The sequence below is a fragment of the Macaca fascicularis genome, chromosome 9, assembly GCF_037993035.2.
Source record: "Macaca fascicularis isolate 582-1 chromosome 9, T2T-MFA8v1.1".
NCBI classification, from domain to species: domain Eukaryota; kingdom Metazoa; phylum Chordata; class Mammalia; order Primates; family Cercopithecidae; genus Macaca; species Macaca fascicularis.
This window is the reverse complement of record NC_088383.1, coordinates 1,301,474-1,326,047: the sequence shown is the minus strand read 5'-3', so window position 1 is coordinate 1,326,047 and position 24,574 is coordinate 1,301,474. Positions and strand designations below refer to the sequence as shown.

General features: G+C 50.0%; 1 long non-coding RNA gene across 1 annotated transcript; it reads left to right on the top strand.

Annotated features, from left to right (window-relative positions):
- The first annotated feature begins 10,565 nt into the window (after nucleotides 1–10,565).
- On the top strand, nucleotides 10,566–16,940 carry LOC141407632 (uncharacterized). Its single transcript, XR_012417318.1, has 2 exons — nucleotides 10,566–10,976; nucleotides 16,462–16,940. It is a non-coding gene; the product is annotated as an uncharacterized lncRNA (long non-coding RNA).
- The last annotated feature ends 7,634 nt before the right edge of the window (nucleotides 16,941–24,574 follow it).

Below are 24,574 nucleotides of genomic sequence, written 5' to 3'. Positions count from 1 at the left end.
TTCCCACAGCAAGGCTCCTGGGGAAGGTGAGTGTTAGAAGCTGAGCATTGTCTGGAGAAAATAATAGTTAATGGGGGAAAGAGGCAAACTCCCCAAGGGGAAAACCCCTTCCCACCCACCTGGGTCTCCGTGGGAGCGAGCCATGTAGACAAAGCACCAGCTGAGTCGTTCCTCATGGGACCTTGACCACTGCCCCTCCTGGTTACCCCGTGCCCCTGTCTGGAGGTTGAATCGATGTTTGCCACTCCAAACCTGCTCTCCCAAACCTTGCACAAAAGGTGTGATGTTTGATGAGCTGTGCGGAAGCAGGCTCACTCCCTAGGTTCTCTGACTGTCCACCTTTGGGACACGGGGAGCTGTTGATGTTTGTCAAGTTGGGTCCATCCTTGGGAGTTTTGAAGGTTGTAAAGGCCCACATGGGGAAAGGGCACTTCCTAAGGTTATTCCCACCTAACTGAAGGTCATGGACCAGAGTTACAGGACTGGAAATACTCTGTTACTCAGCATGGAAACGGCAGAAATCCTGGGAGACTGCACTTTTCCCGTCCCACAGTATCACTGCTTCCCCGAGATGGTGGAAGATAACATGTTATTCATGAGGGCTCAGCTGTTAAGATCTAGTGCGTGTAACCTCTGGAAGCTCTTAACTACAGCATGCAAATGACAATACTGTGTGGTTAAAAATTTAGCTAAGGGGGGCGGGCATGGTGGCTCACGCCTATAATCCCAGCACTTTGGGAGGCTGATGCGGGTGGATCACAAGGTCAAGAGATCAAGACCATCCTGGCTAACACGGTGAAACCCATCTCTACTAAAAATACAAAAAATTAGCTGGGTGCGGTGGTGGGCTCCTGTAGTCTCAGCTACTCGGGAGGCTGAGACAGGACAATGGTGTGAACCTGGGAGGCAGAGCTTGCAGTGAGCCGAGATCGCACTGCTGCACTCCAGCCTGGGGGACAGAGCTAGACTCCATCTCAAAAAAAAAAAAAAAAATTAGCTAACGGGAACCAATGTGGCTGTAGAGCACGGGGAAAGTATGTTAAAAGTTCACCAGGCCGGGCGCGGTGACTCACACCTGTAATCCCAGCACTTTAGGAAGCCTAGGCAGGTGGATCACGAGGTCAGGAGATCGAGACCATCCCAGCTAACATGGTGAAACCCTGTCTCTACTAAAACTACAAAAAATTAGCTGGGCGTGGTGGCGGGCACCTGTAGTCCCAGCTACTCAGGAGGCTGAGGCAGGAGAATGGCGTGAACCCGGGAGGCGGAGCTTGCAGTGAGCCGAGATCATGTCACTGCATGCCAGAGCGAGACTCCGTCTCAAAAAAAAAACAAAAAAGTTCACCAAAGGTGGATCATGTTCGGATTTTTAAGTGAGAACCGAATGGTGGTTGTTGTATAGGAGTGGGGTGTGCCATGCCCTGTGTGAGGAAGGGACTGTGTGGTCCCGGCCACCCTGCGAACTCTCCCTGCCCCAGTGAGTCATCCCTGCTGCACTTGCCAGCAGTCTGGGCCCGTTTCCATTGCGGCTCTGGCAGGTGGACTCTCGTAGCACATCCACCTCCATCACCAGACCAGAGCTCCTTTCTCTCTGCAAGAAAGGCAGCCCACAGCACACGGTCGGCAGCTGCGTGGGCACTGAGTGGGCGCTTGCCCCTTGACTTCTCCCGTTAGCCTCGTTGCCTCCTTGTCCCACCCACAGAATCACAGTGGTAACGCCCACTGCACGGGGAGGAACTGAGCACGGTCTCACTAGCTTAGCTGACGTGTCTCCAGAAAACTCGATGTGGCTCAGCAGCGAGCCCTCCAAACAAATGACAGACAGAGCCGCCAGCATTCTCTGTAACGCCAAGACCTGCTGGGCAGCATGCGTGGCCTTGGACGGGAAAGAAGGCAGCTACCGGGGCTGCATCTTCCTTCTTTTCTAGCTACTTTTCTCTGCCTTTTATAATTTACTTGTCAAGATCAGATCTCAACATAGAATACCTGATATTCTCAGTGTTTGATTCTCAGCAAGTGCGTACTTCATACCAGTCAAACAGCTTACATAGAAATGGAATGTTTCATGATTGCCTGGAAGTCTCTAAACACTCCTTTCCTGGTCTAACTGATGCTATGGCTGTGTGATCTGTCTTCCTCTGGCTTCTACATGAGTGGACATGAACCCCTTTGGAACCTCTCACCCCTTTGAGAATAGAATGAGAGCTGTGGACTGTCCCGCCACAATTCCACAAACTGGGTAATACATAACGAATAGCAGTTTTTTTGGCTCATGGTTCTGGAGGCTGGGAAGTCCAAGACATGGTGCCAGCATCTGGTGAGGGTCTTGCCCTGGTGGAAGTGGGGGCAAGAGACAGAGAGAGGCCAGGTGCGGTGGCTCATGCCTGTAATCCCAGCACTTTGGGAGGCTGAGGCAGGCAGATCACCTGAGGTCAGGAGTTCAAGACCAGTCTGGCCAACATGGCAAAACCCCATCTCTACTAAAAATACAAAAATTACCCAGGTGTGTAATCCCAGCTACTCAGGAGGCTGAGGCAGAAGAATCACTTGAACCTGGGAGGCAGAGGTTACAGTGAGCTGGGATTGCACCACTGCACTACTCCAGCCTGGGCAACAATTGCAAAACTCCGTCTCAAAAAAAAAAAACAAAAAGAGAGGAATGGGGACAAACTTATCAGGAGCCACCTCCCTAGACAATAAATCCACTCCTGATACAAAAGCATGTTCCATCCACAGGGGCAGAGCCTCAGGCTAACCCCCTTGGAAAGGCCCCAGCCCTGTTACAAGAGCAACTCAGCTTCCAGCAAATGAACTCGGGGGACACAGGCAAACCACTGCGTTCAGAACATTGGCACTTCTCATTTGAACTCTATCTTCACACACCCTGCATGGAGTGGGAAGCGCCCTCAGCAAATAGATTCATGTGGCTACACTAAGTTTTTCAGTTTGCTTCCCTTATTGCAAGGGTTTTGTCCTTCCAGTTTCTGTCAGCTTCTGGGTGATCTCTAGGGCCTTCGAACTGTTATTTTAATATCTAATACAGAAGTTATCATGGTTATTAGCAGGAGAGTTCCTCCAGTAAAGGCAACTCTGCCGTGGCCTAAAACAGATTATGCAAAACAATTTCACCATGTGGATGTACATTCAGATTATGGACTGATACATAATCAAAACCAGAAATCTTTACAAATGGAGAAAAATGTATTTTCCTACTATTGTTATAAAACAGTTCGGGCCACTTCTACTTCCTAGTATCCCTGGCTTGCGTAACACTAACAGCTGCGGTTCAGTTGCACATTCTGCATCTAAGGAGCGAGGGCGGGAGCCGAGCCTTCCCGCCTTGCATCTCCCTGTCCTCGTGCTTAATCTCAGCAGCATGACATCATACTTGCTGATAATTCACCTGAGTGACGAAAATAATTTTTATAAGCATGTCACAAAAAGGAAGGAAAAGTTTCTTTTCCCTGCTTTGATATTTGAACTAAATGGAACTCTGGAAGTTTTCAATAAAATGAAAAATAATTTAAATTGGAGAAAAAAATTCTGTTCCAAAGTCTCATCCAAATAACTCTTTTCTAAAACTGCGGCTGGGCTCCCAGAACTGCCAGAGGGACTGGGCATGAAACGCGCTGGGCGGCTCCGTGCGCCCGTGTGCACTAATGCTGCTTTAATTGGATTTTGCAAACACTGATGATGTCCTCTGACACAGAGCAGAGCAATCTCAGGGCGGTCGAGCCAAGGCCAGCACTTGGAGCTCTGACACATCCGTCATAAAATGCCCAGTAATACTTCCACTGTCTTCCCAATCTCTGCCTCCATTTCATTTGTCCCTAATCCCTCCGGCGGTACTTGCAACATGTACTTCAAATGTCCTCTCTCTTGTGCTCAGTCCAGTCTTACAGTTACCATAAGAAGAAAAAAACACATTCCTTACACAACAAGAAGGAAAACAACACCTCTGACCTTGAGATCAATCAAAGTTGACACGGCTGTCTTTTCCCTGTTTGCAAATGAGTTCAGTCACCCGTCCGAGGAGCCAGAGTAAAATAAACACTTCGGTGGTCACTCAGGGCAGAGTGTTATGGCACAGAAGTCCCGATGAGTGCTTTCAAAGGACTGCTGTGCAAATATTTACAAGCTCTTAGAGCCTCAGTCCAGTCCCACTTGTGAGCCAGGGATTCTGATAATTCATAGAACGACAGAACCCCAGATTTGGGAGGGATGGAAGATATTGCTTAATCCAGTGTGTGACACTCATCATGGAATTTTCCCTTAAAACACCCCTGAAAGATGGATGTCAGTGTTTGCCCTGTGGCAGGAGCTCTGGCTTCCAAAAGCACTCTCCTACTGATGGGAGTGACAATGCTTAGAAATTTTTTTTGCATTAACTATTCCTTCCAGAACCTTCTACGCATTGGTCCTTGATCTGTCCTTGAGCTGTGTAAATGTATAGTTATCTAATCCATAAATATAGGCATGCAAGAAAGTACTTTCTTTAAAGTCAGTTTACATTCATGTCTAAGCCTTTTTCCATCAGCGTTGTGGCAACACTTCATCTCCCTCCTTATTAGTTCCCGGTCACTGTCCGACGGCGCCGGGACAATGAAGAGGTCCCCGGAGTTGGCGCAGAGCCAAGCACCCAGGGACCTCCCATAGGCGTCAGTCCGGGCTCATGACTGCCGAAATGCTCCAGTCCCTTGCCTTCCGTGTGGGCGTGCCGGTCACCAACTCCCTCAGCTGCCCCTGCGGTCCTCTCTTCTGGACATCTCCATAAAATGGGAGTCGGCCTTCCTCTAATCTTGGGATACTTCCATTCCTTTCTTCCCAGAACAGTTCTTTTTCTCCTAATTTTCTTTTTTTCTTTTTTTTTTTGAGACGTAGTCTCGCTGTGCCGTTCAGGCTGGAGCGCAATGATGCAATCTTGGCTCACTGCAGCCTCCACCTCCTGGTTCAAGCAATTCTTGTGCCTCGGTCTCCTGAGTAACTGGGACTACAAGCATGCGCCACCACACCTGGCTAATTTCTGTATTTTTAGTAGATACTGGATTTTGCCATGTTGGCCAGGCTGGTCTCAAACTCCTGGCCGTAAGTGATCGACCCACCTCTGCCTCCCAAAGTGCTGGGACTACAGGTGTGAGCCACCGCACCCAGCCTTTTCTCCTAATTCTTAAAAGCATCGCTCCTCTATCTATCCTACCACTAAATTCTTCCAAGCTTTTATAAAAGTCAGGAAGAGCCCTTGTCATCAAGCTTTCTGGAAAACACCCGCAGCAGCTGAATTCCAAGTCTGAACCGTCACCTGGAGTGGAGCTGGGAGATGGGAGAACAAACCGGGAAGGTAAATGGAGGGAGACAGAATATAGGTTGTCACCGCCTACCTTGTAAAAGGAACCATTTTTCCCCTTACTTTCCCCCCCAGTATTTTTTTTTTTTTTTTTTTTTTGAGACAGAGTCTTGCTCTGTCGCCCAGGCTGGAGTGCAGTGGCCAGATCTCAGCTCACCGCAAGCTCCGCCTCCCGGGTTTACGCCATTCTCCTGCCTCAGCCTCCCGAGCAGCTGGGACTACAGGCGCCCGCCACCTTGCCCGGCTAGTTTTTTGTATTTTTTAGTAGAGACGGGGTTTCACCGGGTTAGCCAGGATGGTCTCGATCTCCTGACCTCATGATCCGCCCATCTCGGCCTCCCAAAGTGCTGGGATTACAGGCTTGAGCCACCGCGCCCGGCCCCCCCGAATATTTAAAAAGATCTTTCGTGTTTGCCTGAAATTCTATCCAATCCAGAAATTATTCCCATTTCCTTCCACTATTCCTCATAAGACAGAGTTCCTGGTGTTTTACCCTACCTCAGTCTGCACTTGTCTGCCCATGTCTCTCTTAAAATACAGTGCCAGGGCCCAAGTTCAGCATGGAAGGTGTTTTCTACCAACGCAGAGGGTCACAGGGCTTGGAGAATAGCCATTGTTTTGTGGAATGCACTATTAATAAAGCGTAAGATCATAACAGCTTTCTCCCCAGACACAGCATTCTGTGACTTATATTGCATTTGCAGTCAGATAGAACTGCCTATTCTCTTTCTAGCCCTTTCTCCAGGATGTGTGCTCACTGTCACGCAGGAAGCCATCATACGCAAGGGCGCTCACACCCACAGCTACCAGACTCTGAAGAAGATGGCATTTCTTCTGGTGTTGCCATCACTTCATTCCATCGGCCAAGTTCTTCTTTGTGGCTCAAGGAATGTTAGCTCTTTGAGATATCATCAACAAAGCACATGAAATTGTCAGAGGATGAGCTTTCAGGAAAATCCTACTGACAACAGCCAAGTGGAAGTCAGAGTCTCCGTCCTCAGTGACCTGTCTTTGTTCCTTAGGTTAGAGCACCCTCATTCACATCTTCTTTCTGCGGCGGTAGTCAAGATGCTTACGTGGGGTAAAAACCCTATCAATTCAGGCTAATTGGAGGGAAGGCCGTGGAATGAGGGAAATGTCAAGTATATTCAGTAACCAAAAAGTATGCTAATAAAGGGTTGCTAAGTAGAAAAACATTCTTGGAAACTATCTCTAAGAACTATTTTAATTATCACACAAACTGCTTGTATGGTGCATCTATAAAGTTTGACCTCAGTTTGTTCTCAAGCAGCATTACTTGCTGGGACAGCCTTTTTATGAGCTCAACGCCGCACTCCTACTTGAGCTCAGTATGATTAGTACAAATTACAAATTACCAGGTTTCATGTTAATGAGATTTTCATGCCATAAGGATTACAGGGTCTTGGAGACAGAAGGAATCTTAGTGGGAATTGAATCCAATCTTTTATCCATTTCTAGAAGCCTCTGCTTGACTGTTTCCTGAGCCAGAACCACACATAGGAGAGGATAACGCAGTCCATCAAAAACACTGCTCTAGAAAATAGAAAACGGGGCCGGGCACGGTGGCTCACGCCTGTAATCCCAGCACTTTGGGAGGCCGAGGGAGGTGGATCACCTGAGGTCAGGAGTTCAAGACCAGCCTGGCCAACGTGGTAAAACCCTGTCTCTACTAAAAACACAAAAAATTAGTGGAGCGTGGTGGCACACGCCTGTAATCACAGCTACTCGGGAGGCTGAGGCAGGAGAATCGCTTGAACCCAGGAGGCGGAGGTTGCAGTGAGCTGAGATTGTGGCTGGGTGAGGAAGCTTAATGGAGATGGTGTGCTCACGGAATTCCCGGCATTCCTCCCTCTGTTGCCTGCTGAAGTCCGGGGTTGCCTCCGCCTGGCCCAGTGTCAGGCTGGCTTCTGACTCTCTCGGCAGTAAGGGTTGAGTCTCCTCCCTAGAGCCCTGCGATTTCGTGACATGCCTTGTGGGTCTTGTTCATTCTTTGCTCAGGCTGGAACTCATTTATTTTAAATGTTTTAGCTACTCACTGAACCAAAAAATGTATCTTTATTCTTTCATTTTTCATCTCTTTGTCTTTTGGTTTTACCTTCTGAGAGTTTTTAAAGATTTTATCTTCCAACCTTTCTTTTGAGGTTGGCGTTTTTGCTCTCATAGTTTAATTTTTTTTGCACAAGCTTTTGTTTCCTTGAATACATTTCTTTTTTAAGTGTTCTGTTCTTGTTTCATGGGTTCAATATCTACTTCTCTCTCTAAGGATGTAAATTCGAGCATTTTTATTCCTTGAGGTGTTCTCCCTGCGCGGCGCCCATTTCCTCCGAATGGCTTTCTGTTTGTCCTGTTTCTGTGTGAACTTGACCGTGGATGCTTTCCCCAGGAGTCTGAAGATTTGGCGCTGTCCACCCAGCAAAGCAGCCACTACCAGGCTGACTGCAGCTCTGTGTGTGGCCACATTGTTCTGTGATCTTGGGGGAAGCCTCATGTGAGACCCTTTCCTGTTAGGATCTTCGTGGCTTTCCAAGTGGATGAATGAGGTCCTTTAAAGGAAAGTGTTCAAACGCCTTGTCTGGGAGACAGTAATCCTTTGGCTGCCAGTGTTCCGAGAGCCAAGTGAGGAAGAGGAGGTGGCCTCAGACTCAAACCCTCCCGGGAGATATCTCTCTCTGTGTGGCCCAGAGAACACACCTTCTCCAGGCGCCGGCCACAGCGGGGGTCACTCACCTTCTCCAGGCGCCGGCCACAGCGGGGGTCACTCACCTTCTCCAGGCGCCGGCCACAGCGGGGGTCACTCACCTTCTGTGAGAGGTGGAGGAGCAGCGGGGGGTCACTCACCTTCTGTGAGAGGTGGAGGAGCAGCGGGGGGGTCACTCACCTTCTGTGAGAGGTGGAGGAGCAGCGGGGGGGTCACTCACCTTCTCCAGGCGCCGGCCACAGCGGGGGTCACTCACCTTCTGTGAGAGGTGGAGGAGCAGCGGGGGGATCACTCACCTTCTGTGAGAGGTGGAGGAGCAGTGGGGGGTCACTCACCTTCTGTGAGAGGTGGAGGAGCAGCGGGGGGGTCACTCACCTTCTGTGAGAGGTGGAGGAGCAGCGGGGGGGTCACTCACCTTCTGTGAGAGGTGGAGGAGCAGCGGGGGGGTCACTCACCTTCTGTGAGAGGTGGAGGAGCAGCGGGGGGGTCACTCACCTTCTCCAGGCGCCGGCCACAGCGGGGGTCACTCACCTTCTGTGAGAGGTGGAGGAGCAGCGGGGGGTCACTCACCTTCTGTGAGAGGTGGAGGAGCAGCGGGGGGGTCACTCACCTTCTGTGAGAGGTGGAGGAGCAGCGGGGGGGTCACTCACCTTCTCCAGGCGCCGGCCACAGCGGGGGGTCACTCACCTTCTGTGAGAGGTGGAGGAGCAGCGGGGGGTCACTCACCTTCTGTGAGAGGTGGAGGAGCAGCGGGGGGTCACTCACCTTCTGTGAGAGGTGGAGGAGCAGCGGGGGGGTCACTCACCTTCTGTGAGAGGTGGAGGAGCAGCGGGGGGTCACTCACCTTCTGTGAGAGGTGGAGGAGCAGCGGGGGGGTCACTCACCTTCTCCAGGCGCCGGCCACAGCGGGGGGTCACTCACCTTCTGTGAGAGGTGGAGGAGCAGCGGGGGGATCACTCACCTTCTGTGAGAGGTGGAGGAGCAGCCGGGGGCGGTCACTCACCTTCTGTGAGAGGTGGAGGAGCAGCGGGGGGGTCACTCACCTTCTGTGAGAGGTGGAGGAGCAGCGGGGGGATCACTCACCTTCTGTGAGAGGTGGAGGAGCAGCGGGGGGGTCACTCACCTTCTCCAGGCGCCGGCCACAGCGGGGGTCACTCACCTTCTGTGAGAGGTGGAGGAGCAGCGGGGGGGTCACTCACCTTCTGTGAGAGGTGGAGGAGCAGCCGGGGGCGGTCACTCACCTTCTGTGAGAGGTGGAGGAGCAGCGGGGGGGTCACTCACCTTCTGTGAGAGGTGGAGGAGCAGCGGGGGGGTCACTCACCTTCTGTGAGAGGTGGAGGAGCAGGCTTCTTGCCCCATCTCCAGCGAGCCTTTTATTTCAGGCCTGCCTTCACCCGACACCCATGGATGCTGATGCTCCCGTTCTATGCCTCTCGGGTTTGAGCTGCAAACGTGCTTGCCTGCGGCTCTGCTGTCCTTCGGCTTCCTCGGTAGGATGTGCGGACACCACTGGCCCAGCTCCCACGGCTCCTCGCCCATGCCTCCTCTTCCATTTTGTTTGTCCTGAAAGGCTTGTACCACATCCTTCTTTCCTCCTGTTTATCAAGACAGGGTCTGGCTCTGTCACCCAGGCTGGAGTGCAGTGGTGCAATCATGGCTCACTGCAGCCTCAAACTCCTGGGCTCAAGTGATCCTCCCACCTCAGCCTCCTAAGTAGTTGGGACTACAGGTGTGCGCCACCATGCCCGGCTATCTTTTTGAATTTTTTATAGAGATGGGGTCTCACTATGTTACCCAGGCTGGTCTTGAACTCCTGGCCTCAATCAATTCTCCTGCCTTGGCCTCCCGATGTGCTGGGATCACAGATGTGAGCCACCACACCCAGCCTCCTCCTTCTTCTTTTTCTCCTTCTCTATCTTCGTCGCCTCTAGTGTCTTTTTAGAGAGATTTTTAGATAGAAGCAAAATTAAATCACACACACACATACACACACAAAACCCACACATACAAGAACCCACGGTGTATTCAATTCATCTACAACCTAAGTCCCTTTCTGCTTTTTCAAACAACGTTATGCTCCAAATAGGGATAAACTGAAATAATGAGTGAGTCCATGAAGCCTCTCTCTCCCAAACAGCAAAGCCACTGCCGGGAAGGGGCCTGAGCTCTGTTTCCATGGTTGCTTCCTTTGCTTGTTTGACATAAATCAGCTGAGGATTCTAAACCAAAATGTCACCTGCTTAGTTCTCATGCTAAGCAGCAGACGTCAGTCATCTCCCAACGTGTGACGTCACCCTGTTTTCTTTACAGCGTCGGGTCTTGCTATCTAGTAGGTGCCAGTTAACAAATGTTTGAACAACTTGGCGAATAAACAACCGTTTCATCGATTATTTAATGAATCAGCACCTGGTGAGTGCAGAAATGACTCTAAATGGCATATTTCCTTTCTTCTTTAGTTTGTTCCTGCTTCTTTACAAGTATCTGCCAGTTGTTGATTCTTCCAGAGCGTCTGCTGTGTTCTTGGTGTCTCTGACAAGACTGTAAGCTGCCTGAAAATACGGATCGCCTTCGAATTGTAGAACTGAGAAATGGCGGGGAGCAGGCACAGTGTCTTTGAGATGATCCAGGAGCCACACAGAGGCAGGGAAATGAGAGCAGAGAAACTGGCCCAGGCCCAGGGGGCCTCGGAGTCCAGGCGGGACCTTGGTCTCTGATTGTGCCTCAGAAGTGAATCAGCACCGCCGCCTTCTGTCCTTGGGATGCTCCACTGAGCACCACCGTGGGATTCGCCAACAGCCACGCAGGGCTCTCGGCCCGGCCTTGCCCCACGGGCACTCCTGGCAGGACAGACAGACACACGGCTGGAAGGATGCGTTCTCCCAAGGAAACTGGTGCTGTGTGGACCACAGGCAGGTGGGTGCTGAGCTGTGAGGACCTAGCAGGTGCCCCGTCCACTCCCAGCCTGACCCTGCATGGTTCCCAGGCAGTCCTCTCGGGCCTCAGCGTGTAAGGCAGCCCCAGGTGGAGGCCTTGCCTGGGATCATGCGTCATAGCCTGTGCGTCTACACCAAATGCGTGTCAGTGTTCTGTAAGCCTCACTCCCAGGGCTCCCGTGGAGGCCTGGCCCCGCAGTAGGTGTTGATCCTGTCCACCCAGCTCAGAGCTGTGCTCTCCTGAGCTGTCCATGCCCACGACAAACACACGACTGCCGAGGTCCCTCTCTCCCCACAGCCCCAGCACCCCATAGTCAGCATAGTCCTGGCCGCTGTTGCCTTTTCATCACAAACACCCTCATCAGTTAGCGGGGCCAACAGCATTATCCTCAGAGGCGTCAGGAAAACCGGTGTCACTCTGGGCACACACTTGCACCCTGTGTTTTGTGGCCCATGACCTTTAAAGTCGATGTGGCCCTCGACGTCTGATACGTTCATTGAGCCAGATCTCTGCTAACTTCAGCACATTCCAGTTTTTATGGAGCCCAAATTGATTATCTCCTGCAACAACATTTGACATCCTGGTTTCAGGTTCCTTCATCTATCCTTGGCCCTAATCCACAGATTTCTGGGGACTGTGACCTAGCCCACAGAAAAAAATAAATAAATAAAAGGGAAAAAAAATGAGATGTAACTATGTTACTAAAATATTACTAAAATCATATTTTAAAAAATGAATCTGGGCTGGGCGTGGTGACCCACGCCTGTAATTGCAGCACTGTGGGAGGCTGAGGTGGGCAGATCATGAGGTCAGGAGTTCAAGACCAGCCTGGCCAACATGGTAAAACCTGTCTCTACCAAAAATACAAAAGTTAGCCAGGCGTGGTGGTGGGCGCCCGTAATCCCACCTACTCGGGAGGCTGAGGCAGGAGAAAAATCTGAACCTGGGAGGTGGAGATTACAGTGTGGAGATCAGGCCACTGCACTGCAGCCTGGGCAACAGAGCGAGACTCTGTCTCAAAAATATGAATAAAAAGATTCAGATCACCCTCAACTCATAGCCAGGTTTCTACATGGGGGCATTTACATTTTCAGGCCTTAGAGCTTGCTTATGGAACTTACCATATACTCCCTGCTATGGCTTGAATGTGTCCCCCAAAAAATACATGTTAGAAACTTAATCCCCAAGGCAACAGCACTGGGAGGTGGGGCCATATGGGAGTGTGTGGGTCACGAGGGCTCCACCCTCATGAAGGGATTAATGCTGATGCAACTTTGAGCCCGTGCTCTCTTTTGCCCATGTGACTGATGCCTTCCACCATGTTATGACATGGCAGGAAGGAACCTCGATCTTGGACTTCCCAGCCTCTGGAACCATGAGCTAAATAAACATAGACTATTTCTTAATTACCCAGCCTGTGGTGTTCTGCTATAGCATCACAAAACGGACTCAGACATTCTCTTATATTGTCATTGAAGGCATCTTTTCCTCTTTATTAGGTTGAATTTGTAAACTCCTGGAAGATGCGGACCATAACCCATTCATCTTTCTATTTCCCACACTTCTGGTTAGACACCAGAGGAATTATGACATTTTAATATATCCAAAAGCCCCCAGGAGAACAGGCAAATGCCCGGCCCTGTGCTGATCATTCAGATTCTGCACGTTGGAGGCAGGAACCCAGCTCTCCAAGCCATGTGTGACGAGTGGTCCTCAGAGCACATGTCAAGAAATAGCAACGTGGTGGATAAGAAGCACGTGTTTAAATGAACCAAGAAAGAAGATGATAGGGTGAGAAAGATCCACAGTCACTCACTTGTGAAGTCAGAGTGTCTCTGGAACTCACGCTTCATGAACTTGACATGCTTCTGTCTTTCTACCCCGTTTTAAACATATGGTTAAAAATAGCAGGTCACTGTGGTGATCCTGGGGTGTGGGGGAGGACCAAGGCCTGGACTACCATGGTATATGGGGTGCAGAGAGCAGGCATACGGCCACAGGCTGGAGGAAGGAGAGGGAGAAAGGAAATGCCATGGCAAGTGTGGGAAACGCTACTGCTGCACAATTTAGCACAAGCTTAGAGTGGAGAACAACACCCAGCTATCACCTCCACTTCTGTAGGTCAGAATTCTGTGCACGTGAAGCTCAGCCCTCTGCCCAGGGTCTTGGGAGGCTGCATCTGGAGTTCAGGTGGTCTTCCGAGCTCACTGAGGCTGTGGCAGAAGTCAGACCCTGTGGTTGTCTGAGGGAGGTCCCTGGCTTTGGCTGGCTGTTGGCCAGCGGGAGTTCAAAGCTTAGGTCTCTGCATTCTTCCTTGAGGCCAGCCAGAGGAAAAGTTTGCTTTTCAAGGGCTCACCTGATTGGGTCAGGCCTACTCGATATTATTTTTCTTTTGATTAACTGAGTCAGCTGGCTTGGGACCTTGATTCCATCTAAAAATCCCTTTTGCCACATGACATAGCATAATCACAGGATTTGTATCACACCAAGCTAACAGGCTTGTCACACATACAACAGGAGGAGGGTCACTGAGGACAGTCATCTCTGTGTCAAGGAAGCCAAGTTCTTATTTTGAGCCCTGACCTCTCCCTTGGACTCTTATGGACTGAGTTGCGTGTCCCCAAATTTACACGTTGAAGTCCTAACCCCCATGTGACTGTATTTGCACATGGGGTCTAGATGAGGGTAATAAGGTTAAATGAAGTCATATTGTTGGGCCCTAACCCAAAAGGATTGGTATTCTTTTTTTTTTTTTTTTTTTGAGACAGAGTTTCACTCTTGTTGCCCAGGCTGGAGTCCAATGGTGTAATCTCGGCTCACTGCAACCTCTGCCTCCTGGGTTCAAATGATTCTCCTGCCTTAGCCTCCCAAGTAGTTGGAATTACAGGCACGAGCTACCACACCTGGCTAATTTTTTTGTATTTTTAGCAGAGATGAGGTTTGTCACATTGACCAGGCTGGTCTCGAACTGCTGACCTCAGGTGATCCACCGTCCTTGGCCTCCCAAAGTGCTGGGATTACAGGTGTGAGCCACCGTGTCCGGCCTAGGATTGGTATTCTTATAAGAAGAGGAGATGGGGACACACAAGTGCACAGAGGGAAGATGAAAGGAAGACACAGGGAGAAGTTGCCAGCTATGGTTTGGATATTTGTCTCCCCAAACCTCGTGTTGAAATGTGACCCCCAGTGTTGGAAGTGGGGCCTAGTGGGAGGTGTTCAGGTTATGGGGCTGGATCCCTCAGGAACGGCTTGGTGCTGTCCTGGCAGGAATGAGAGAGTTCTTGCTCTATGAGTCCCCCCAAGAGCTCATTGTTGAAAAGAGCCTGGTGCCTTCGCCTCTCTCTCATCTCCCCTCTGGCCACATGATCTCTGCACAAGCAGCTCCCCTTCACCTTCCGCCATGAGTGGACCTTCCTGAGGTCTCACCAGAAGCAGATGTTGGCACCACACTCCTTGCACAGCCTGCCGAACTGTGAACCAAATAAACCTCCTTTCTTTATGAATTACGCTGCTTCAGGTGTGCCTTTATAGCAACACAAATGGACTAAGACAACAGCCATCAGCGAGCCAAGGAGAAATATGAGTTTCTGACCTACATCATTTTCCTTCTCTGAAGAACTTCTTGTAACATTTCTTACAAGGCAGATCTACTGACAACAAATCCCCTTAAGGTAATTTCACTGGACATAGAACTCTAGATAGGTGGTTTTTTCTTCCCACGTTCCAGCAGGCATCAGTGGCAGTTTGGTGGTCCTGCTGGTACTGGATCCACACGGCGCTTCCGCTCCGCTCAGCTGTGCTCCTGTGCGTGCTCCTGCCTCTCTGGGGTTTTGGGCAGTGGTTTTTCCCTATGCCTCGATTCTGTGGCAGAGCAAAGAAAAGGCGTCGATTTTCAGATGGTTCAGTTTTTTTCTTATTCTGAGAGTATAAGTGATGACATCCCAGCTCCTTACACGCCAGACTGGAGTCCTGAATGCTCTATGGGGTCCACGAAATTAACCATATTAATTAAATAATGAATTGATAAATCATTTGGTAATGACCCTCTCTTCCATTCTTTTTCTCTTTTCTTTTTTTTTTTTTTTTTTGAGACAGAGTCTCACTCTGTCGCCCGGGCTGGAGTACAGTGGCGCAATCTCGGCTCACTGCAACCTCCGCCTCCCAGGTTCAAGTGATTCTCCTGCCTCAACCTCCAGAGTAGCTGGGGTTACAGGTGTGCTACCACACCCAGCTAATTTTTTGAATATTTTTAGTAGAGATTGGGTTTCACCATGTTGGACAAGCTGGTCTCAAACTCCGACCTCAAATGATCCACCCTTCTTGGCCTCCCAAAGTGCTGGGATTACGGGCGTGAGCCACCGCACCCAGCCGCACCCAGCGCCTCTCTCTGATCTTAGGGGGTGAGCCACCACACCCAGTGCCTCTCTCCATTCTTAGTCCACAGTTTACATTGGAGGTCAGTCTTGCTGTTGCACATTCTATGGGTTTGGACAAATGTATGATGACATGGATCCACCACTACAGTATCCTACAGAATCATTTTACCGGCCTAGTAATCCTCTGTGCTCCCCCACTCATTCCTCCCCGTCTGTCAACCCCTGGCAATCACTCACCTTATTACTGATCTTATTATTCCCAGTTCCGCCTTTTCCAAAATGTCCTGTCGTTGGACTCATAGAGAATGTGGCTTCTTTAGATTGGCTTCTTCCACTTAGTGACATGCGTTCAAGGTTCTTCCATGCCTTTTCATGGCTTGTAGCTCATTGTTTTTATTGTCGAACCATCTTGTTTCCAACAACTGCAATACATTTCATAATGAAGAATGCCCATGTGTGGGTGATTCATGAGGGGACACGAGGAGATGGGGTTGACGAGGAGGTGGGATTGATGAGGAGATGGGGTTGACGAGGAGGTGGGATTGATGAGGAGATGGGATTGACGAGGAGGTGGGGTTGACGAGGAGGTGGGATTGATGAGGAGTTGAGGTTGACGAGGAGGTGGGATTGACGAGGAGGTGGGGTTGACGAGGAGGTGGGATTGCCGAACCAGCAGGAATGCCTGCTTTACACCTTTCACCAACAAATGCTGCCAAATTTCCCTTCCTAACCATTGCATCACTAGGGGAGAATACGCATATTTCCACACCCTGCAGCCCATTATCGCACATTTTCAGGAATAAATTTTCCAAACTTCTCTGAGGGTGTCCTGGGACCACACACTCTATATCCAAACTCAGCCAGCACCCACTGTCAACCACACCTTGTCCACCTGCCCTGCCCTGCCATCTCCAGGGACTCGGCGGCCACCAGTCCAGGGCCGTTGCCTGCAGGGACCTCAGGTGGAGCGTCCTTCCTCCACCCAGAGATGCCACAATTCCAGATGCCACCCCTCCTGGCTGAAGGTTCTCCTCCCAGGCTCTTTGTCCTTCTGGTCTAATGTGTTTTGTTTCTGTCTGTTCTTTCAGAATTAATGTTTCATGTTCAACCTGAAGTCTGATGAGTCCTTTAAGTCCACGCTGGGACAGTGGATGATGTGGGCAGCAGGCCTGTGACTCTACGTGGACCCTCATGAATGCTGTCAGCGTGTCTACGCGAAGCTGTGCCATTTACAGGAGAAACACTGGGTGGTGAGACTTGGATGAGGTCAGCAGAGAAAGCGGCTAAACAGATTCAGCCGTCCCCTCAGGTGACTGTGGAGCTATGAAGACCTAAGGCAGGTACTTCTGTGCTAGCAAGGAAGGATGTTTATGATATAATTTGAGGGGAAGATATAAATCAGAGGTGTGGGGTGTGCAGAGGCCCCTGCCTTCCCCAGTGGGTGGACAGTACCTACACTGACACCCCCAGCAAGGCTACCCAGGTGCTTTTCTTGGCAGCCATCAAGCGAAAGGTACTTGCCTTAGGCTGCAGGGTGCTTAAACATTTCAAAGGTCAATTGAAGAAAGAAGTAGAAAGAACATTAGGAGAGGTAGTGGTGCGTGCCAAGGCACTGAGTGTGAGGAACAAGGTGCTTTCACGGGCTGTCTGCGCCCAGGTGCAGCCGGTGTCCCTGGGCCTGACAGTGGCCGGATAGGCAGGTCCCGGAAGAGGCATGTTTGCAAGCACCCAGCTAAGCCAGGGAGCAGCCGACCAGCAAAACAGGTCAGCTCTCAGGGACTCTTCAACCCCAGAGCTGTGGGGAGCACTGCGTGGATTTTAAGCAAATCCAAGTGACAAAACCAATGGGCATTTAGAAATATCATCACAGTTACACGTAGAAAACTAACTGGAGGCCAAGTAACTGGAGGCCAAGCACCGTGACTCACGCCTATAATCCCAGCACTTTGGGAGGCTGAGGCAGAAGGACTGTTTGAGCCCAGGAGTTTGAGACCAGTCTGGGCAACATGACGAAACCCCATCTCTACAAACAATACAAACATTAGCCAGGCATGTGCACACTTGTGGTCCCAGCTACTCAGGAGGCTGAAGAGGGAGGAGGGCTTGAACCCAGGAGGCAGAGGTTGCAGTGAACCAAGACCACACCACTGCACTCCAGCCTGGGCAATAGAGCCAGACCCAGAAAAAAAAAAGAAAAGAAAAGAAAATTAATTGAAAAGAGTAAGATTACAGGCAAGAATATTTTATAAAATCTCTAAGCATGATTCAAAAGGCCAAAATCATATCCCCCAAAAGCTTAGATTTAACCTTATCAAATTTTTATTATATGTGAGTGTCATAACAACACAATTAAGTCTACATATAACCCAAAAAATAATTCCATCACATATTAAAAAGCGTTTATATTTTTGGTATACAAAGTCCAACAATAAAATAAGAACACCAGCTCCAAAATCGACAAATAAGGAATTTGTATAAGTATCTAAAAACATTCATTATCAATCCCAAAATTGCCAATAGAATAATGAACTATAGGCCAGGTATGGTGGCTCATGCCTGTAATCCCAGCACTTTGGGAGGCCGAGGTGGGTGGATCACTTGAGGTCAGAGTTCGAGACCAGCCTGATCAACATGGTCTTTACTAAAAACAAAACAAAACCAGCCAAGTGTGATGGCGCACACCTGTGATCCCAGCTACTCTGGAGGCTGAGGCAGGAGAATACTTGAACCCGGGAGGTGGAGGTTGCAGTGAGCTGAGTTCATGCCACTGCACTCCAGCCTGGGTGACAGAGCAAGACCTTGTTTCAAAAATAAAAATAAAAGTAAAAAAAGAAGAGGGTCAGGAGAAGGACCAGATTCCCCGGAAGGACCAGCTTGCACTCTCCTGTCACAAAAGTGCTTACGAACAGTGAGCAGGGCTACTGGTTTGAGATTTGAGGCTTTGCTGTCTTCCCATTTGGAGTTCATTCCTATCACAGAATGACAGGGTGTAAAGGAGCAAACTGTTCACTCCATCTCAGGCTCCAGACGAGGCCTTGGAGATGTCAAGCTCTTCCTCAATATCTGCCTACATCATATCTCATGCATCGCCTTCCTGGTCCAAATCAAGAGCTCCTGTGGCGTCTCCTCTTTACCCTTCTCCTGACCCCGCAGGCCTAGCTCCAAGCCACATATCTCAGGCCTCGAGGGACTTTCCTCTCGGCTACAGGCCATGGCTCTAGCAACAGGTGTGGGAGCCCCATATCCTGCAGCCCACAGCCCACCCTCCAGGGAGGATTTCAGTCAGAACCTGCTTAGTGCTTGTCTTTTAGGCAGATTGGAATCCTAAGTTAAAGAATTTCTGGACTGGGCGCGGTGGCTCACGCCTGTAATCACGGCACTTTGGGAGGCCGAGGTGGGCAGATCACGAGGTCAGGAGATCGAGACCATCCTGGCTAACACGGCGAAATCCCGTCTCTACTAAAAATACAAAAACAATTAGCTGGGCATGGTAGCATGCGCCTGTAGTCCCAGCAACTTGGGAGGCTGAGGCAGGAGAATGGCGTGAACCTGGGAGGCGGAGTTTGCAGTGAGCCAAGATTGTGCCACTGCACTCCAGCCTGGGTGACGGAGTGAGACTCTGTCTCAAAAAAAAAAAAAAAAAATAGAATTTCACACTGCTTGAACCCCTTAGACACAGGCGTGCTCCTGGGCACGTAGTCAGGGGCTCCTGTGTACTCCCATAACATAACTGTGTAGTTTGTGGTGTCCGTCCAGCCCCAAGCTGCCGTCACACTCAGCTGTAGGGGTTGGCTTGGGTGTAGTTTGATGGGATCTGTCCGGATTCGTGGAGTCGTTGCCATCGAAGTCAGCTCCCAGAGCCTCTGTGCGAAGAAGGTGCCCATTTGGTGGATTAGCCGGAAACCTGTCGGGGGGCCTCCTGTCCTGCAGAGCCCACGTCCCCACCTCTGTGGGGCGCCTGGCAGGCACTGGGGCAGGAAGTGGGAGCCTCAAACTGCAGGGGCCAGGGTGGGAGGGAAGGACACTCAGTCAGCAGGGAACAGTCGCCTCAGGTGGGAGCGAGAGGAGGAACTTGAGGCCAGGTTTCCGAATGGCCTCACACAGTTTCCTTTCTGCCAGGATTTTCAGAGGATTAGAGTTCTTTATTCTTTCTTTCTTTCTTTTTTTTTAATTAACAGCGCAGTTTTAAGTTATTCCAGTGAACAGGGCGGTCTTTCCTTTATTTCCTGTTAACAACTTAAAGCAGAAAGAACACTAAGCTCTCCAGATTTTGAAGTCAGGCAGCCTGGAAAAGCCCTTTAGTAACCATGGTGTTAGAAAACGTAAACTCCCCGTCCTGGGCAACAGGTGGAGACGCGTGTGGACGGGCTGTGGAGTGTCTTACTGAAGAGGCAGCGGCCTGAGCTGAAGGTCTTAGCGTTAGGAGCAAGGACGTGGTCCGATTGGCAGCATTTTGGAGGTTTATCAATTACTGGCACCAAAACCACAGAACAGGGAGTCATCTCAGGAAGTACAGAAGTGCTAGAAACACTTCTAATCCCTTGGGGACTGGGGACAAGGAAGAATGACCTGGCAGTGTACTCAGGTACCTGCCTAAGCTGCCACCCCATCGCCTGCCTGGCGCCTGTGGTGTGGGCCCCCCACGGGCTGCAGTCCTGGCCGGGGCGAGGGGGCAGGGGCAGACCGAAGTGAGGCAGGGGTGGGGCCCTCAGTTCAGAAGTCGGGGTGTTACCTCCACCACCTCGGAAGGCCACGGGGGTCAGGAGGGAGGGAATGTGGGCCTACTGTTGGGAGGAGTGTCAGAGCCACCCGAGAATGTGGCCGTGGGGTGGGAGCTGTCTTGGGGAGTGTGGGGAGGAGACACCTGCCACACGTGTGATGCACCATCCCTGAGTGAATGCGCCCGGCCCGTACCCTGAAGGACTCCGCTGCCACTCATGGCCGCACCCTCAGACCCACGGGTCCCATTTAGGTTCTGTGGCCTCTCGGTCCCTTGACTCCAGGCAGTACCTGTGTCCTCCCGACCTCAGGCAGCCAAGGCCATGTCCCAACTCCCATTCCATGGGGCCCAACTTTTCACACCGCTTCTCTGACCCGCCGGTCTGAATGAGCCCGGCCACCCTCCCTGGCTCTGCCTCACACCCCATCTTTCCGTCACACTCACCACTGCCGGAGATTGTCCGTGTCACACACTTCTTTCTCAGTGGTGGTTTAGAGCCCCTTTTCGTCCGTGTCCCCACGTAGGAGGCCTGGAGCGGGAGCCCTTCCCCAGCCAGGCTGGTGGACACAGACTGCCATAAAAGGCCTTTGGCTGAAGCTCTAGGTGGTCTTTGCCTTTGCAGCTCAAAGTGCTGTAGATGGCACAAAAACAAATGAGCATGTTCCCAAGGCCACGGAGATCCAGCCTGCGGGCCTGGGACTTCCTGGGCTGCCTGGTCGCCGGTGTGAGCAAGGGTGCAGCCCTCCCAGCCTGTGTCGCTCAGACAGGACTCCAGGATAAACCCATGTGGCTCTGCCTGTGGCTCTGCCCGGCAGGCCTGGCCTCGGCCTCGCACCTTACCTTCCCCTTGCTCCCAGTCAGCAAATGCCTCCAGGCTGAAGCGAGCTCCCGTCTTTCCTTGGAGCTTGCTCGGGGATTTCTCATGTCCTGTTATTCCTCTGATGTTTTCCAGAAGATTTTGAATGCTGCCTGTTCAGTGATCTCCAGAGAGCTGGATTGCCCAGTCCACGAGTCCTGAGGCAGAAGCCTCACAACCGGCATGTCTTTATGCTTCTAGAGCATCCTGGGAGACGTCCTCCAGCAAACCCTGCCGATTACACACCGGAGCACATTCTGTTATGCAGTTGATTCTGGGCTGGTGTAATTTCTTCCTTTTAAAGGTTGTATGTTATGCAGTTAATTCTGGACTGGCATGATTTCTTCCTTTTTTTTTTTTTTTTTTTTTTTGAGACGGAGTCTCGCTCTGTCGCCCGGGCTGGAGTGCAGTGGCTTGATCTCGGCTCACTGCAAGCTCCCCCTCCCAGATTCACGCCATTCTTCTACCTCAGCCTCCCAAGTAGATGGGACTACAGGAGCCCGTCACCATGCCTGGCTAATTTTTTTTTTTTTTGTATTTTTAGTAGAGACGGGGTTTCACTGTGTTAGCCAGGATGGTCTCGATCTCCTGACCTCATGATTCATCCGCCTTGGCCTCCCAAAGTGCTGGGATTACTGTGCCTGGCTGATTTCTTCCTTTTAAAGGTTGTATGTTAAACTCCCTGGAGCTCTGTCTGTGGGTCCTAGTGGCAGCCTCTTCTCGTCCTGGGATGCAACATCACCCTGGATGTCCCTGAAGGCACCACTTGGTCTCCTGTTTGAAGTTTCTGGAAAAGTGGACATTGTTTTTAATTCAACATCTCTGCAGACTGGACTTTCTTTCTTTCTTTTCTTTTCTTTTTTTTTTTTTTTTTTTTTGAGACAGAGTCTTGCTCTGTTGCCCAGGCTGGAGTGCAGTGGCGTGATCTTGGCTTATTGCAACCTCCACCTCCTGGGTTCAAGCAGTCAAGCAGTTCTAGTTGCCTCAGCCTCTCAAGTAGCTGGGATTACAGGCAACCACCACCACACCCGGCTAATATTTGTATTTTAGTAGAGACAGGGTTTCACCATATTGGCCAGGCTGGTCTCAAACTCCTGACCTCAGGTGATCCACCTGCCTCAGCCTCCCAAAGTACTGGGATTACAGCATGAGCCACTGCACCCGGCCTGAAAATCTGTTAAAAAATAGAAATAAAGGGAAGCTTCCTCAACTTAATAAAGAACATCGATAAAACACCTGCAGCTAACAGGATACTTAATAGAAAAGACCGAAAGCTCCCAGCCTAAGATGAGGAACAAGGCAAGGATGTCTGTTATCACCACTCTGTTCAACATGGTGCTGGGAGTCCTAGCTATCGCAATAACGCAAAAAGGGAAATAAAAGGAAAAGAAGAAAGAGACAGAGAGAGAGAGAGACAGGCAGGCAGGCAGGAAGGAAGGATGGAAAGAAGCTGTCCCTATTTGCAGATGACACGATTGTCCACAGATAAAATTGCAAGGAATCTCAAAAGAAACCCTCCTACAACTAACAAGTGAGTTCGTCAGGATCACAGGATACATGACAAACATACAAAATTCAATAATATTTCTATATACTAGTAATGAATACAAAGTCACCAAAATGAATAATACAATATTATTTACAGTTACTCAAAAAAATACTTAGGTATAAATCTAAGACATGTACAGGATCTATATGCTGAAAACTACAAAACGCTAGTGAAAGAAATCAAAGAAAACCTAAATAAAGAGAGAGACGCAGGGTGTTCATTGATTGGAAGACTCACTATAGCAAAAATATCATTTTTCCCAAACTGATATATAGATTTAATGCAATTCCTATTGAAATGCCAGCAAATATCCTGCAGATATAGAGAAGATTTTTCTGAAATCTATATGTATGGACAAAGGAATGAGAGTAGCTAAAGCAATTTTGAAAAAGAATAAAGCAGGCCAGGCACGGTGGCTCAAGCCTGTAATCCCAGCACTTTGGGAGGCCAAGACGGGCGGATCACGAGGTCAGGAGATCGAGACCATCCTGGCTAATATGGTGAAACCCCGTCTCTACTAAAAATACAAAAAACTAGCCGGGCGAGGTGGTGGGCGCCTGTAGTCCCAGCTACTCAGGAGGCTGAGGCAGGAGAATGGCGTAAACCCGGGAGGCGGAGCTTGCAGTGAGCTGAGATCCGGCCACTGCACTCCAGCCTGGGCGACAAAGCGAGACTCCGTCTCAAAAAAAAAAAAAAAGAAAGAAAGAAAGAAAAGAAAAGAAAAAAGAAAAAGAATAAAGCGATGGACTCAATCTACCTGATTTCAAAATGGATCACAGACTTAAATGTAAAATGCAAAACTATAAACCTTTTAGAAAATAAACAGAGAAAATCTTTGGGATTGAAGACTAAGAAATGACTTCTTGCCAGCATCATAATATATAAAATTTCTTACCAGCATCATAATATATAAAAGGAAAAATAGAAAAATTGGACTTCACAAAAAAATTGGACTTCACAAAAAATAAAAACTTTCGCTCTGCAAAAGACTATGTTAAGAAGATGAAAAGACAAGCTACAAACTGAGAAAAAATATTCTGAACAGATTCAAACTACATATCCAATACAGACTAGTGCCTCGAATATACAAATAACTCTCAAAACTCAATGGTAAAAAAAAAAAACAAAAAAAACAAAAACAAAAAAGCAAAGGCCAGGCACAGTGGCTCACGCCTGTAATCCCAGCACTTTGGAAGACCAAGGAGGGTGGACTGCTTGAGACCAGGAGTTCGAGACCAGCATGCACAACATGGCAAAACCTCAACTACACAGAAAAAACAAAAATTAGCTGGGCGTGGTGGTACGCACCTGTAGTCCCAGCTACGTGGAAGGCTGAGGCTGCAGAGAGCTATTATCACACCAGTGCACTCCAGCCTCCACAACACGGTGAAACCCTCTGTCCAAAAAAGAAAAAAAAAGTGGAGTTCAGTTAGAAAAATGGGCAAAAGACAGGAGAAAACATTTCACCAAAGAGGATACGAATGGCAAATAAGCACAAGAAGAGATGTCCGAGAGACTGATACGAACATAATGGGCTCCTAGGGAAATGCAAATTAAAACAACAACACCACAGGGTTGCACATCTATCCACGTGGCTGAAAATAACAGGGTGATGCGGCCGCACGTTGGTGAGGACAGGGACAGCAGATCACTCACGCCGGGATGTAAGATGGCACAGCCGCCCGGAAAACAGGTTGGAGATCACTCACGCGGGGCTGGTGGGATGTAAGATGGCACAGCCGCCCGGAAAACAGGTTGGAGATCACTCACGCCGGGCTGGTGGGATGTAAGATGGCACAGCCGCCCGGAAAACAGGTTGGAGATCACTCAAACAGGTTGGAGATCACTCACGCCGGGCTGGTGGGATGTAAGATGGCACAGCCGCCCGGAAAACAGGTTGGAGATCACTCACGCCGGGCTGGTGGGATGTAAGATGGCACAGCCGCCCGGAAAACAGGTTGGAGATCACTCACGCGGGGCTGGTGGGATGTAAGATGGCACAGCTGCCCGGAAAACAGGTTGGAGATCACTCAAACAGGTTGGAGATCACTCACGCCGGGCTGATGGGATGTATGA